Source organism: Rhea americana, unplaced genomic scaffold, assembly GCF_003343005.1.
Source record: "Rhea americana isolate MKP2758 unplaced genomic scaffold, rheAme1 scaffold_1, whole genome shotgun sequence".
Lineage (NCBI taxonomy): Eukaryota > Metazoa > Chordata > Aves > Rheiformes > Rheidae > Rhea > Rhea americana.
The window spans coordinates 6,183,899-6,200,303 of record NW_028185038.1 but is presented as its reverse complement, the minus strand read 5'-3'; the positions used below and the strand labels follow the sequence as shown (position 1 = coordinate 6,200,303).

At 39.9% G+C, this 16,405-nt stretch overlaps 1 protein-coding gene and 1 long non-coding RNA gene across 9 annotated transcripts in view; one reads left to right on the top strand and one right to left on the bottom strand.

Moving 5' to 3' along the window:
- Positions 1–183: 183 nt before the first annotated feature.
- LOC146601796 (uncharacterized) lies at positions 184–2,175 on the bottom strand. Of its 3 annotated transcripts, none has more exons than XR_014894974.1 (4): positions 2,078–2,175; positions 1,469–1,976; positions 1,225–1,291; positions 184–480 (listed from the first exon to the last, which is right to left on the bottom strand). It is a non-coding gene; the product is annotated as an uncharacterized LOC146601796 (long non-coding RNA). The 3 variants fall into 3 exon arrangements; XR_014894975.1 differs by having other exon boundaries at positions 1,469–1,935; positions 2,078–2,171; XR_014894972.1 differs by lacking the exon at positions 2,078–2,175 and having other exon boundaries at positions 1,469–2,046.
- A 187-nt stretch (positions 2,176–2,362) lies between these two features.
- The window catches only part of KMT2E (lysine methyltransferase 2E (inactive)), a 68,532-nt gene continuing 54,489 nt past the window's right edge, over positions 2,363–16,405 (top strand). For 4 of the 6 annotated variants that reach the window (XM_085298230.1, XM_085298238.1, XM_085298192.1 and 1 more), the window contains exons 1-2: positions 2,363–3,125; positions 10,901–10,957. The gene's annotated coding sequence lies outside the window, so the exon portion shown is untranslated. Of the gene's footprint in view, positions 3,126–10,900; positions 10,958–14,838; positions 14,904–16,405 lie in introns of all 6 variants that reach the window. The other 2 variants (XM_085298212.1, XM_085298202.1) reach the window with 2 other exon arrangements.

Below are 16,405 nucleotides of genomic sequence, written 5' to 3'. Positions count from 1 at the left end.
GCTCAACTCCTAAAATGGGTGGCAATAATACACACATAAAAGAACACTGATCCACTTCTTCATACAGAAATGCTGCTCACATAAAGCCATCAACAGCTTTCAGCTTTTCCACTTTCTTCTCCCAGCAAAGTAACATTTAAAATACAACATCCCACTCAGAAGAACAACTCTGCATACAGTCTGTACATTGGCCTCAGCTGTTTTAATGGAGATCGTTTAAACTGAATCTTCCAGTAAATTAGCCCGAGGAAGCCAGCCTGCGCGTAAGAAWGTGCTCTTATACATGAGAAGGGGGAAGCCGAGAGAGAAGACCGAAGCAGGATCTGCGTTAGTAAAGGCGGCAGCCGCGGAGGCCGCGCAGCACCGCCTCCACGCCCGAGCGGAGCAGGCAGGCGCCCGCCGGAGACTTTCCCTTGCCGTGGGTAAAGCCTTGCGCAGAGAGGGGGCGGAATGGAAAGCTTCCCCAAGAGCAGCTACACCCTGGAGATGGGTGGAGAGAAAGGAGAGAAGCGAGAACCTTCCTCAGCAACAGCTACACCCTCGTGCATAAGGTTAACGGGGGGAGGGAAGAGGGAATCAACGCGGCAACGACCGTATTGTGCGGCAGGGGGGAGGGGAARGGAAGCACGGACTCTCCCGGGCGGCAGCCGCCGCCTCAGCCAGCTTGGGCTGCAGCCAAACCCCGCAAGAATGCAACGCGGTCACATGACCTCCGGCGGACGTGCAACTCCCTTCCCTCTCCAGGGAGACCCTGCGCCATCTTGCACTGACGCAGTTACAAATGCAGGCGCAAAGTTGCTCCTCTCTCGCTCTTCCCTCGCTCCTCTCCTCACAGCCCCAGCATTATTTGGGAAGGGGAAGCCACGGCCCTCTCCCGCTTTCCTTTTCACGAGGTCTTCARGGATGCCCTGCCCGTGAAGTCCTCCCTCGCGCGGGGATCATGGCGCCCGTTTTCTCCCTTTGCACCAGCCTCCCCCTACAGCTCCCCAACCCTGCCCAGCTGCGGCTGCCCCTGCTGCAGGATGATGTCAGCGCCAGCCAATCAGAGCGCGCCGGGGCAGCCCAGCCAGCCCGCCTATTGGCTTCCGCAAAGCTCCCTCCCCCCTCCTGACTCAGTCCCCGCCGCGGTTCGCTGCGGAGACGCGGCCAAAGCAGAAGTGGGGGGAGGGGAATAGGAGGGGAAGGGAAAAAAACCCTACACAAAAAACCGACAACCAAACCCACCAAGACGCCAGCCGCCATTTCGCGCAACAACAGGCAGAACCCGAGCGAGCAGCCCCAGCCAAGCGCCCTAAGGAGAGAGAGAAAGAGAGAAACAGAGACACACGCATAGAAGAGTTAGACAGGAAAAAATACCCATAGACTCCGCCATGATCACAAGACGTTTAATCACCCCCCTCCTCCCTCAGACTCAATGCCCCATTACAGCCGCCTCCTCTGCGTCCAACCAGCTAGCAGATCCCTTCACCTCGGCTCCCTCCTGCCGCAGCAGTAGCTGTTTAGAGCCCCAAACTCTCTCTGCCCAAGGTGTGGGGGGAGGCTAGTCTATGGCGCTGCTGCTAACTGCTTCTCCAGTCACCCGATTGTGGCGGCTCCATCGAGGCAGGGTAAGAGCTGCCAGCCCAGCTTTTATCTGGTGCCCCGAGTTTGCGCACTGAAACAGGCTCGCTCAGCCCCTGGTGGGCGTCGAATGAAACCCCAGCCGCCGCCTCCCCTCCCTCAATCAGCCGTATCGCTGGAGGGGCTGAAGCCGGGCAGGGAATGCAGGGCGGTGTGCGGGCAGAGCCGGAGCGGGGAGGGGATACGGGGTAAGGCACGGCAGCTCCCTGCAAACAGGAGAGGCTGCGTCTGTCCCGAAAGGTGGAATGAGCCTCTCGCTTTGCCAGCTCTCAGTGGTCCAGATAAAAGCAGTCCGTACCTGCTAGGTGCCATTCCCTAGAGGGGAAACTAGAGTCATTCACTGCTCCTCTCGTTCCCTGGAGAAACGAAACGCCTTCAGCGAGCGTTGTTTCACGCCAGCACTCGCTTTAAGGAAAAAAAAAAAAAAAAAAAAACTCTTTCCCTGTTTCCCACTTGCCTGCTATGAGCCTTATACGCTCCGGGGAAGATTTTCAGCCTGAAGCGTCTATTGACAGAAGAGATTCACTCAGCCCCTCCATGTCGCCCTGAACAGGATCAGTCAAACCTCTCGCTCCCTCCCCTTTTTCGTTCGCCCCCTCCTTCCCCGCCCCTGAAATTAGTTCCTCCGAATGTGGGATCCAGGGAGTCTGTCCGGCTGTCCGTATGCTTTTTGTCGCGAAAATTTACTCCTCGGGTTGAGAGAAAGGATGGACGTGAGGAGGAAGCCGGGCAAAGGCGGGGGGGGGGAAGCAGGAGGAGAGGACAGACGTGCAGCGCAGCTGCCCCAGAGGATGCAGTTCTGAGTCAGACATCCTCGCGCTCGGGCTCCCACGAGAGCACCGGGGACGGAGCCCCYGCCCCTCCCGCGCAGCCCGCGCCTCGAGAGCTGCGGGTCGCCCCCAGCAGCAGCCCAGGCAGCACCCGCCCCACTCCCCCGCACACCTCCACGCCGTCCCCCCTGCCCAGCCACTGCTGCAGCCCGGGGTCTCGGGACCCAAGGCGTTTACTCTAACAAGCGAAGAGCTTTTGTAAAATGGACACTGGGGGCTCGGCGGGCGCASACTGCGCTCCAGCCCACAAGCAAAATGGCGGCTGTTTGGCTTCGCCTTGGTAACCCTGCCCCTGCCAGGCGGGGCGGGGAGCCCCGTGCAGGGGGAGGGAGGGGAGAGTGGACGCCATTTTCCCAGAGAGAGGCAGTGACATAGAAGGGAGCGTAGGAGGCTGGAAGGAGGGAGACACGGGAGCAGCGGCGGCAGCGGGGTTTGTACGCAGGTCCCAAGGCAAAGGCGCTTCTTAGCTGGTCCCTGTAGGGTTTTGTGCATCGAGCTCGTTTTGGGGGGAGGGGGGGTCTCCTCTTTCCGTTTTCTTTCTTCTGGCAGAGTCTGCTGAGGGTTGAGTCCCGCCTAGGGTAGGGGTATTCGCAGTGGGGCTGTTGCATTGTTTTGGTTGGGGTAGAAAAGGGGCTCAGCTGAGGGGTCCTGCTGCCTGGCCTGTGACCATTACAGGTGAGTCCTCGGTTATTACTAAGGTATTCTGCTGTGGGTGCTTTGGGGAAGGGGGTGTCAAAGAGGGACTGAAATGTGATGGGGAACATTTTGTTATCGTCTTTTAGAGAATGACTCCTTTCCCCCGAAATGTATTTAAATTCTGTTTAAGTTGCCTTGATTTTTCTTTCTCATTTTGTAGGGTTTGATTAAAAAATGGCAGGGTGTCGCTATATCTTGTGAATATGGCGGGTTACTGTAACTAGAGGAGCTGAGGAGAATTTTTTGGCAGTTATGCCAGATTTGTGTATTGTGCTTGGAAAAAAGAGCCAGAAGAAGCTATTATGTGACAATATACCTTTCCTTGGACTCGAGGTTTTAAGAACAGGTTTGCGTGTTATTGGGACTGCGTATTGAGTTTTGTGAAGCTTTGGGAAATCCATTCTGTTCCTTCATCCTGTATATATTTGCTTTGTGGTACTAAAATGGCTCATTATAGGCCTAATCTCTCTGCTTTCCACACCCCCGCCTCCTTTCCTCCCTGTCTGCTAATATCTCTGCTTCGTAGTGTAACCTGGACAAACGGCAAACAGTCTAAAAGTGTTTCTGTGCCATTTTTTTTAAGAGGATCATTCTTCCCACCCCCCTGTCTTGAGATTGTAAGTAGTTATATTAGTGCATCCCTTGTTTTAGTTTCTACAGCTGGCATTTGTGTTGCTTGGGTGGCATATCTTCATCTTTTCCTAAAAAAAAAAAAAAAGAAATGTGGAGCAGACTCTATTGCAGCAGACATAGGGAAGGAGAAACAAACGGTTCACTGTGTAGTACTAAATAGGGTAGAGAAACATAATATAGCTTGATTATAAAGGTCCTGTATTCCCCCATACTCAGCCATTAAGGAATATGCGGTGGCTAAAAGCACTGAGGTCTCTAACATGTAGTATATTTCATTTTATTAAAGGCAGAACTTTAGTACTTCATCTGGATTTAATGTTTTAGTCTGTTTATTTACGTTATTTTAGAGGAATTAATAATGAAACGTTTTTGTTATTCAGGGCTCAGATCAGAGAAAAAAAAAGATATATCTCTGGCTGTACTTATAATACACAGTTATTTGGTTTTAAACACCATACTTCTAAAGTTACTTTTTAAAAAATGTGGAGCAAATTTTTTAATTTCCCTCTTTTGTCCTTTAGAGATTCTAAAAATGGCGGCCTCAGGCTGATGTTGTGGTAATCTAATCAGCTCGGGTCCTCCACACCCCATGCAGTGCGTTTGTCTGCAGCATATTACAGTCTTATTATGTTTAAATGAAAAGACTCTTYCCTTCAAATAACATACAAAACATCTCTTGACTTTACTCTGATTTAAAAATGCTGTGTTCCAGCTGATTAATTTTATTGGTTATGTGTGTGAAAGGCAAGTGAACGAGACCACTCTCGTCGGGGAAAAGGGGGGGGTGGAAAGAGGCAACAGACTCGAGCAGCTTCTTTGAGGGGTGTGTATAGGTTTCTGTAAGGTGATATGTATGTCAGTTTAATAATTTGGAAAACCTGTGTTTGTGATAAGTAGGTTCTTCTTTATGCAAGTCCATGCTATTATTAATATAAAAATAGTAATATTTACCAAAGTAAGGAGAGGATTAAGATCATAAAACAGCCAACTAAATTCTTTGTGGAATCTCATTTGTGAATGTCATGTTCGTCTTCCAGGAAATACCTTTGCTGGATATCACGTAGTAATTCCATATATTCATAGTTTGGGAATACTAGAAGAACTTAATACTTAAGGAAATAATTCAGGCAAGATTATAACCTGTTACTTAATATTAAGGTAAAGAATTTCTTCTGCCACAATATAATCCTGATATTAGACTTTTTTCTTGAATTAATGTTGTATATCACAATATAAACTATATATGTGGTAACACAAATACTGAGTAAAAGTGCAATTCCTCATCTATAATTCTCTTCCTAAATGAAATATGAACCTTTTAGTATCACCACTATAAATATGTTTGGGTGGGGGTAGGGAGGTCACAAGGATTTATTATTTGATAGTTGGTGTAGTGTGCTCTGACAGAAGCTGCAAACACTATAAACTGTATGTTTAAACAAAAAAAGAAAAGAAATTAATATTTCTTTTTCTTTCCCCTTCCCTCTCTGTCTCACTGTCTCTTTCTTTTTTGTTTTCTTTTTCCTTTTTTTTTAAAGCCTGTCTTTAATCTCGTCCTTGGTTTAATGAGGTATAAATTTCTGTTCTAGTATAGCTTTGGAACCTTCTGGATTTAAACAATCAAAAGTGAAGTACTGAAATGGCAAATCTGTCTTCAATTCCCAGAGAACTTTAATTTAGATGCCTTTCATGTGTTTGAAAGTATTGATGTGTGGTTTAAGGTATACCTGAAGTTGAACAACAAGATAGTAAGACTTTTAGAGAGAATGTGGTTAATGCGTGCATTTCATGTGTTTTGAGGCCAAAGGCTGAGTGATTTCAACCACCAAGTGATGCATTAATGGTCTGGTAATGCATGCTCCCATCATACCTTCCTTATAGGAATTTCACTTTTGAATAAGCCATGTCTTACTGTGTATTTATTTAAAAGCAGATAAATGAGTTTCTAAAGGGTGGACATACGGGCTGTTTTAGAAACCTTTTTGCATTTCCTTCCACCTCTCTAGCTTTAAAGCGCCTGTTCTGGTGAATGAGTTTTTTTACCGTTACAACTTCGAGGGCTACATGGCCCCTGTTAATGTCTGCCTCCATGGCCTCAGTCATGTTCTCAGGCAGGCTTCTGATTAAAGATTAAGCTCAAAAGAAACAATTTTGTACACTTACCGAAAGTGTTCTCAAAAACAGGAAATTGATGTACATACTAAAATTTTCTGCCTCATAGGTTGCAAATTTTATGCACTATGACCCTTTTGGGAATTGGGAGATCTTCCAGAGATTTCCTGTATGAGTTTGAGTGAGTCAAATTATCCTTTGTGACTCAGTTTCTCCATTTGTAAAGTAGATCACAGATCTGTTTTAAGGAGACAATATTACTAGGGAAATACTAGCCTTATTTTTTTAAAACACTGAACTACTTTGGTCTCAATTGTTGCAGTAGGGTCTGTTCATGAAGATGAAATAATCTTTTCCCCAAACCAGCCCTCCTCCAACAACCTACTCACAAAACTACTTAGAAGAGATAAGGCTTGAAATCGCAATTTCTTTTTTTAAAAAATACTTCCATTTTACAAACATTGTTACAAATGCCATTTTCTAAATATTATAATAATCTGGACTTTAGTCCTAAAAACATTTATGTATCTTTAGCTGTTCAGATCTACAGGAAAAATCTGCTTAACTGTCATAGCTGAATGCATTTGGGGAATTTTTTTGGCCATCTGGGAAACTTCAGAGGAAAAATAATACTAGCTTCCCCTCCTACCCCCCCGCCAACTGTAAGGAAAACTTCTCCTACCAAGATTTGGACTACTGTTAGGGGTTGTATTACTTCATATCTGTAGTTCAGTTTCGGTACCTACAACTGAGTTAATATTCTGTTGGAAAGCGATGGAAATACAGAACTTGGTGTCAGATTGAAGGTTTTAGCATATCTCTAGGCCTGTTCTCAGTATGATTTAAACAGAGTCTTAATATTACATCTGTAGTAATAGGAACTTTGGTATGCCTATTTCTGGGACTTAGTTAAGTAGTAGTGTAAGTAATTTTAGAATTGTGCCATTGTTCTTAATAGACTAGTGTAAATGAAGGCTTAATTAAAATATTTTACTGTTGCCATGAAACATTCTGGCAAAATGGAATGAGGGCTAGATCACTAAAGATGTAAAATAGACTCTCTCCAGAAGTCTGAATTGGCTTTTAAGAAAGTTAATCTGTTTTATTCATCTGTCACAGATACAAATGTGTATTTGTGAATCTCTCAAAAGCAAATTTTGTTGGTCTATGTTTTTGAAACAGGTATTGTTTTTAAATATTTCAATCATACAAATAATAGTTTTGCCTCATTGATGAAAATGAAACTTACTCTTTTGTGTAGAGCTGCCTAACTTGTTTCAGCATCTGTAGAATATGTATTAAGGAGGGAAAAAAGAAGGATTTTTATATATTTTTATATATTACAGAGCATTCAAAAGAATGCTTATGGTATTAAGCTATTGAATAGTGTAACATGAATGTTTCTAATTACATGAATGTTCGCGTACTTTTGTGTTCTTGTTCTTACTAACCAAAAATCTTACCCACAGAAGCTAAGCTAATCTCTTTCAGGATCCATAATTCTGCTCATGACCTTCATTTTGCAAAAAATGCTGCTATAATCACTTTCAAAGACTAAACTATTGTTACTTTTGAGGCATAACAAACAAGTTTACTTAAATAAAGATTGTCAGGGTTTCATATACTTTTTAGTAGGTACTGAGATTATTTTTCTTTCCTTTAACAGCAGATCAACATAAAAGATTTGTAAATGAAAGTGGAGATAACTTAAGCTCTGCAGCTTGTTACATCTTAATAACTGAGGTTATCTGTAAACCTTTGAAGATAATTTTGTGTGAAGTATTTCTTTAACATGTCTGACAGCTACTTTTAATTGTTTATTTTTTAAATTAAAATATTTAGTAAGAACTGTGCTAAATCACAGTGCCTACTAAAGTTGTGTGTTTCAGAAGCACAAGTGAAGAATAGGTTGAAGTAGCACAAAAGCGACATCCTGTGCAAGTAAAACTTCTGTTAATGTTTTGTATGTTTTATTGAAAGAGCTATCTTCCTTTCACGTGAGACTTCATATGCTGTTCAGATTGAGATGCACTGTTGTAAAACTTAAAAGCCTTGTAAGAGACCAGAAGTTTTGCAAATTAGGCTTGATATGTGAATGCCAAAGTAGTATTTAAGATTATAGTTTTAAAATTTACTTCTAAGTATTTTCAAAAGATGCAAATATTAAAATGTCAAAGCACAAGTTCAGCTTTAGGAAAGCCTCTTTTTTTGCTTTTTTTTTCTTTCCTCCCCTTTTCCTCATGCATAGTAATGTTTTGTGTCTTTCTTTGTGCCCTCATAGAATGTACATTATCAGTCACTTTTACATTGTTATCCAAATAATAAATTGCCTTCAAGTTCAAGGAAAAGATATGAGTAGGTTTTAATGATGCTTATATATTTATATTGCAACTTAAAACATAGGAGCTATAATCTGTTGAGCATTGTTGTTTATTCATGTCTTTCACAAATAGAATACTATTTTCATCGTTTTATGTATTGTCTACACTTAAACAAATTTAAATATATACAGAATGATAACTTTGCATCTTTAAACCTGAGGAGCTCAGAATATTACTCTTTAAATCTTCCAAATATTGACAAAATTTAAATCTGACTATTTTTAGAAATACTCATCTTTCACAGTGTGTGATGCTCTTATTTTGCCTAGAGGAGACAAAATCATCTAACTCCTGATTTGTATGGTTGTAACAGGACTGTGTTTAAAACTGTATCACAAGACAGCTAATATTCAAAGTCTAGACAGTTAATCCCATCTTAACTGTTGGTTTAAAGAAACTTTTCCAGTGAGAAATGTTTTTAGTATGTACTACTTAAACTGAAGGTGAAGGCCTGAGAATTACAGCACCTCATTTAAAATGTTTTGGGGAGGGTACAGAGATCACACTTTCATTTGGTGTGTGAAGGTATGGTTTTAGAACTGGGAAAGAAACATGAAGAAAATAAACCTATTTTCTTCATGTTTCTTTCCCAGTTCTAAAACCATACCTTCACACACCAAATGAAAGTTTAAGAACTTTAATTAAAAAAAAATAATAATTACCTTATTGGTTATGAGGATAAGGTTCTGCCCTCAGATGTTTTACTTAGTAACATAGCTGATTCCAGTTTTCAGTTTAAGGTAGGAACACTTGATGGAAATACTAACTCTTTAATTATGCAGTTTTTAATCAATGATAGTAACGGTCTTAAAAATCATTCTTTAATGTCCCTTACTTCCTACTTTCTAATCACTAACTACTACTGTTTAGAAGTAATAAGGACAAATTCTGCATGTTTTTTTCCTCTGTTTGGCAGTAGTGTTCGAAGTTAAGTTTTGTTTTGTGCTTGCATTGCTAGCATTGTGCTCGCATTGTATTTACTCTGCTGGGATGACGTATTTCATATCTTCATTGTTAAAATTAAATTATACCTAAAGCTACTTTGAAAACAGAAGAAGTTATAAATATTAACAGTGTCTAAATTTATTAAGAAAAATCAGTCTATTTTTGCATGAAAGTTGCAACTGAAAATAAATACATTTACATTGAAAGTAGGAAATATGAAATATCTTTGTTTTTAAATATATGTCCTGTGACTGTGCTGTCATTAAACATAACACAGTCCCCTCCATCCGCTCCCTTCTCCTCTCTTACCCTCTTCTTAGAAGACATCTTCTAACAACTGGAAAGAGTGAAGATTTCAATTTGAAAGATTGCAGCTTTCTCCTTTCCTGTGTTTAGATTCAAGCACACAAGTTTAACAATTAAGCGAATGTCTATGAACTTGCAAGAGTAAAAGTGGAAGCACTGTTGTGCTATTCATGCAAGCCAAATGCCACTGATAAGACAGGGGAACTATATTTTTTGGAAACTACCTAAGTAACAGCATATCAAAATAGAAATTATTTTATCCAGAAGATCGAACTTTGAGTGAATCTAAACAATTTACTACTTGTGTGGTAGATATCTCGTAATTACAGTAGTCTTCTATGTCTCATTATGCAGCATAGATAAGTCCCTTAAATTGTTTTACTTGATCTCAAGAAAGCAGTGAAACATTTGGTTTATTGAAACACATAACTATTAAATGTGTGTATTTGTAACTGCTTATTTCCTAGAAAAGGGCCGCTTCCTCCTTTAAAAGAATACCAGATTTTAAAATCGGGACCTTTCAGCAACTGAATCACCATTAAATTGTTAAATTTAATAAAAAAAATTTACTCAGCTCTTTCAGTTGTAGACACAGCTTACTATGCATTCTTATGGGATGTTGAGTTTATATACTTGTAGAAGTGCTTATTATTCCTAAAAAACACTTCAAAATATAAATGTTATGGAAACAGGTGTAAATAACATTCTCTTAGAGAATATTGAGCAAGTCATGTACACAAAATAACTTGATTAAACTTACAGGCATTTGCCACCTCACATTAGATAAAGTGAAACAACTGATGAGAAGAATGACTTAAAAGCAAGATCTATTTGCCAGGCAACTAGTTAGTTAATTAGTTTTTTCTTAACAGTTGAGTTCCTATTTAAAGCAATTTTACATCTTGACAGTGATGTAACACATTAATATCAGATAGTATTAACAAGTAGAATCTTAAATTTTACAAATCGTACGGCAATATTGCCATCAAAAAGTCATCTTTTGTTTTCTCTCGTGCTCCTTCATGTACTGTGCTCTTGTATTTTACGATTCCCTGATTCTCACCTTATATAATTTTGTTAATAGTGGTATTGATAGGTCTTTGATCTGTGTGTGGTTTATTTTTAAGAAGCATGGCAGAAATTTCTTCCCCCTACTTTTTAGGTTATTAGTGATCCTAGCTAATGGCGTCAAGAGAGTGGCAGTTAGTTTCTGCTTTTTTTTTTGTTGTTGTTGTTGGTTTCTGTGAATATCAAAACTAAAGTCAGAAAGCACCAAATTTTTTGTATTTCTCTCTGCAATAAACTAATTCTAACTCATTCTGTAGCTGTGTTTACCTTTTATTTCCCCTCTACCACTTACTCTTTTTCTCTTCCTAGTCCCATATTTTGTCTCACTTCCACTGAGAGAAGGAAAGGAGTGAAGAGAGAGAAGAGGTAAGGGGAAATCTTTCCTATGTTTAATGGCCTGTCGTAAATATCTAAGGGGGAGAGATGACTTTCCATCACTACTTCAAGAGTACACAAGAAGAGCAGTCTTGGACCGGATGGAGAGGGAGGGAGCCTATGGCTGGTAGAAACTAGTTCTCCTGTATGGCAGAATCTTGTTAGTTGATTAACTGATGCCAGGTTCATACTGTTACGGACAGCTTTCTTTCCTCTAAGTAGAGTTGGTGCAATGTGCACAGTGAGCAGGGTGTACTGAAGACTGTATAGCTGGATAATGGAAACTATCACTACTTTTAGCGTATAAATCTTGAATACAATGGAGGGGGTGGATTTCTTCTTCCTTGTTGTGGATCTCAAACTTGGTGTGCCAGTTCACAAAGTGTGACCGTCTTACCAAACGTGACGGAAGTCATGATGCATGTAGAGTTCTATATTTAATAGGGCAAAATTATTGTAAGAATGCTAATCAACTCTTCTTCAGCTTACTACTACTATCTCTGTATTGGGAGTGGATTAAGTGGAAAGTAGGAAGAGGAGGGTAATCCTGCAGTTGTTTGACTGTTGTAGCCTTGTTTCTTAAATTGGGCTAGTGATCACTGTTTCATAGAATCAGTAAGGTTGGAAGGGACCTCTGGAGATCATCTAGTCCAACCTCTCTGCTCAGCAGGGTCACCTAGAGCATGTTAGACAGGGTTGCGTCCAGGCGGGCCTTGAAGATCTCCAGAGAAGGAGACTCCACAACCTCCCTGGGCAACCTGTGCCAGKGCTCCGTCACTCTCACAGGGAAGAAATTCGCCCTCATGCTCAGGCGGAACTTTCTGTGCTTCAATTTCTGCCCATTGCGTCTTGTCCTGTCACAGTTCAACTAGTAACTTTAAAACAAAATTCAGTAGTTAGGAAATTAGTATCCTTAAGACCTCTGTTCAAGTTTAATGAAAATCTGTGAGGAAGTGAAAAAGGACAACTGTTAGTAATGTCTTGGGAGAGGCAGGAAGAAGCAGCATGGTGATCTTAGCCGGTAACTGTTCTCTGTGTGAGCCGCTGGCATTCGTGTAGCTCTGTAACAGCCATAGTTGATACTTTCTGGCTGGTTGGCAGGGCATGTGGAGAAGGAGCTGAGGTTGACTGGACTACTGAAGATAATGTAGGTGATTGTGAAGGGCATAGGAGGGAATTGGGAGTGTTGTGTGTGAGGCCAAGACCTGTTAATACTGTGGCAAGGAAGGTGGGGAGGAGAATATTGCTGTGAGAGGGATGTAGAGAACAGAGTCCGTGAATGCTTGGGCAGAAACTACGAATTTGTAGGAAATAAAGACTTCTTGTGGAACAAATTTTCTTCTATGTGATGTAGAGGAGTTAGTGGGTCCTAATTTGTATATGGAATTTGAGTGTGCCTATTCTATATTCTTATTTTTATCTTCTTTTTATGTCAGCACAAACTTGAAATTGATTGCTAATTAGTCGGTTAGGTTACCATAGAGAGCAGCAAGCAACCAGGAGAGGTCTGAATTTAGACTCCTAGTAGTTTCTAAGCCTGCATGCTTTATGCTGCAACTGAAGTATCATAACATTTAGGAATTGGATATTCCTCCTAGTCTCTTAAAATCTCTACTATGGTGAAGAGTGTTGGGGAAAACAGAAAAAGAATTTCCTTGTGGGTAAGATTGGTCATTTATTCATATTTACTCATGTATTCAGCTTCTAGGTCTGATCAGAGATATGTTACCTCCTTACACACAACTGATAATAAATATTCTGATTACTTTGACACATAAATGTGCACACATTTAGATAGTATTCAAATAGTGATGTAAATATATAGAGTATTATATTAGAATGTCAGTTTATCTCACTGGTGTTTTCCAAATAATGCAACTGTAGTATAGGGACAACTTGAGTGCTCAGAACATGACTAGAAAGCTGAAGTTTAGCAAAACCTGCAGTTGCTTTAATAAAGTTTTTGTTGTTTTTTGGTTTTCTCCCTTCCCCCTTCTCCTGCCCCATTTTATTTATTTATTAAAAAAAAAAAAGTTTGTAGGTAGGAACACTAAGAGTGAAAACTCAGTTTGGCTCCATGATGGTTCAGGACAGTGGTTTCAACACTGGATTTGTGGACTCTGACACACTTTATTGATAAGTCCATATTTACTTAGAAAGTTCTCCTATGTAGATTGTGCTAGAGTATACATAAATCAGCTTTTCTTAGGTCAGTTCTTGTGGATTTCTTCATGGGAGAGGTGATTCTTAAGACCACAGATTTAATGTTTTTGGTTTGTAGATTTGAAGTAAGGCATGACAGGGATTGCTTTTGCTAATGATTGCAAAATGTGCGTGTGTGTGATGTAATGTTGGGCAGGAAGAAGAATCTTTAGGTTGCATGCTTTATTAAGGCAATTTATGCACAGGAAACTTTCCTTGTTTGTTTATCCTCTAAATTCTTTTTCCTTTTTTGCAGTGTATGCAGTAGCCCTGCTTTAATCTGTCTTTAAAGACATATGCATAATTACCTTCCTGTATGTTATGTTGTGTATCAACCCTTTAGAATCTTTTTCTCTACCTCTCCTTATATGAAGAAAGTATCTTTGAGGGGAGAAAGAAGGCAGGGAAACACCATGCAGGCTCTTTTTCCTGGTGTTCTAAGAAAATGAAACAGAATAACAACTCTTGATCATCTCTCTGTTACCTGAGATGACCTGCACAAACAAGTAACACCAAGATCAGTAGGAGTTTGTTGGGGTCTGAAAGCAGGAGTGCTGGAAGTCTCTGTATCGTGCTTGCAAGACCCCACTGAGGTTGGAAGCTGCAGTTAGTGATCCTGTGACTGTGGAGCCAACCTGAGCCCATAGTAACACAAATTTACTGCTGGGAGCAAATAGAAATTGGAGTTTTGGTTTGGGCTCAGTGCTTTGTGAACAGTTACTCTGTTTTTCTATTCAAATTGACTTGAATAGTAACATCGTATGATAGTTGAGCTGACCTGTCTTGTTTGGCACAGACCGGGGACGGATGTGTGTGTAATTTTTGTATCTTTTACCTTTGAATCATTTTATTTGTAAATTTGATGATTCTTTTCTACCCTTCCTCCTCTTCCTTGGCCCATACAGAAGTTGAATGTTGTCTGTGCAGATCTTAAATGTTATCTCAGCAGTTTGCTTGTTTGTTCCAGAACACTTCAATTTAACTCCTTCAGACTTGTACACATTCCTTAAAAAAGAATCTTATATGTTTGCACTGCATGTGTTCTGATACTTAAATACTACTCCAGGAAATTGTTTTAATATTCTACCTGTAGTTAAAGTGGATAAAGCAACAGGTTTGCCAGTACTTTTAGTTTAGAGAGTTTAGAACCTCTTCTGTTTGTACCCTTTCTGTACTTGGAGGAAGTAAGCTCTCCTTAAATATTGGGGGAACAGCATGTTTCTCAGTAAGTTGGAAAATAGAAACTCTCTCTTCAGATTTTTAGGACTATTTTCAAATTTTAAATATTCACTCTATTTACTAAATATGGATAAATTCTCGCCTTCACTTTACAGGTTTTGTAATGTATACTTAAAGATATATTGCTTTACCTTAAGGAAAGACAATTGGAATATGTAGACAGTTTAGAAGATTCTGGTTTGTTTTTGCTAATATAAAGACTTTGTGAAGATGCAGAATGGATGCAGATGGTAATTTAGTATATTAATCTTTATACAGTGACATTAGTCACTAGGACTTAGAGGCAAAGTTGCACGCTTTCATGTAAAATTTAATTAATTATTTCTCTCCTGAAATAATCAACCAGAATTATGATTAGGTTTTTTTCCCCTTAAGTTCTTCCTCTGCATTTAGACAGGCCCTAATGATTTTCTCTTATTTTAAAACTGCAGAAGCATCCTATGATGAAATCTCTTGAGTTTTTGAAACCTCTAAAAACATACATCTCTTTCATGTCGTAAGTATGATGCTTTGACAGGTGATGACTGATAGAGACAATTGCTGGAAAATTAGAGCTCTCTGTTAAGTTTAAAGTGTATATCTAAGTCATCCAAACAGCCTAAGAAAAATGGAAGAAAACACCTGATACTCTTGTAGCCCTAGTGATGTGAGAAACTTGAACTGATTTAAGCAAACTACTAAGTGCTTGTAAGTGGAAAAATATTAGATATTGAACTGAGAAATATCTGATTACACTTTAAAGGGACATTGGCGAAGTATGAATTGTGAATTGGAAAATAAGTTTTGCTGCACCTTCCTTTGAATTCAATTACTAAACTTTATAGGGTTTTTTATTATTTCTAACTTTTTGAATGCTTTCCTCTTTAGTATCTGTCACCTGGCAACAGTATATGGAAATAGATTTTTGGGGAAGAAAAGATGAGGAACAGTGGCATTGACTATGTAAAAAACCATCAGATACGCTAAGTAGAATGATAAAAATAGATTTCTTTAGGTTTTTTTGTTGTCACAGTGTTAGATATGAACAGTGGGGGGAGGTTAACTTTTTGCTGTCATAAATATGTGAGACTGTCTTGGTAAATTAGTTTCTCATTAGTGCTTTTTATCATTTAGAAAGTTACCATTTATGCTGCCATCACCTCCTGTCTTTGTGACTTTTATGAAATATCTTAAATCCATGCATCCTAATGAGAGCTTTAGTGTTCTGAGGCATACAACATAGATTCTAGCAGGCTTCCTTTTGTACTGTTTCATGTTCTCTCTCCCTTATCAAAAACAATTTTTTTTCAAACTGCTTCCAGAAAACTCCAAAGAACAAGAAGAAACATACATGAAAAATGTCATGGAAGAATTTGTCTGGACTCTGACACTTGGAAGATGATTGATAGCTGGGATTATGAAACCTTACTAGAGTCTAGGCAGTTTGGCTTAATTTCAAGTTCTTATTTCACAAACATGCTCTACCTTGGTGATCAATCATCTGCTTTTTCCTGAGACTATTCTGTAGAGCTTTTGATAGTCATACAGGAAACAAGCAGAAGATTTGAGGGAGCAGGGGGAGAAGACATGCTGAAAAAGTAGGCCTGAAGGAGTTCCCTTCAGCAAACATCTGATCATAGCAAACGGATTTTGGTTGGATTTTTTTTGTACCGTGTAGGACAAGATCCAACAATATTTATGTAATTTCAGATTATTACCCATTTACCTTCTGATTCAGGAGTGAGACCCTTTGTTTGTTTGTTTGTTTTCCTCTAAGTACCAGTGAAAATTTACTTCCCCCCCCTTTTACTGTCACACAATCTTAAAAAGGACGTGGCGGGAAAGAAACATGTGGTCTTCGTTAGACTACAGAATAATGTTGTGCAAGTGGAATACCTCAGGGATAACGTGTAACTTATTTTCCATCATTTAATGCATAAATGATGTTCTTTGTACAAAGGAAAGTAATTTAGAATGTATTGTGCTCTAACTTCTAGTGAAGCACTGATTACTTAAAAA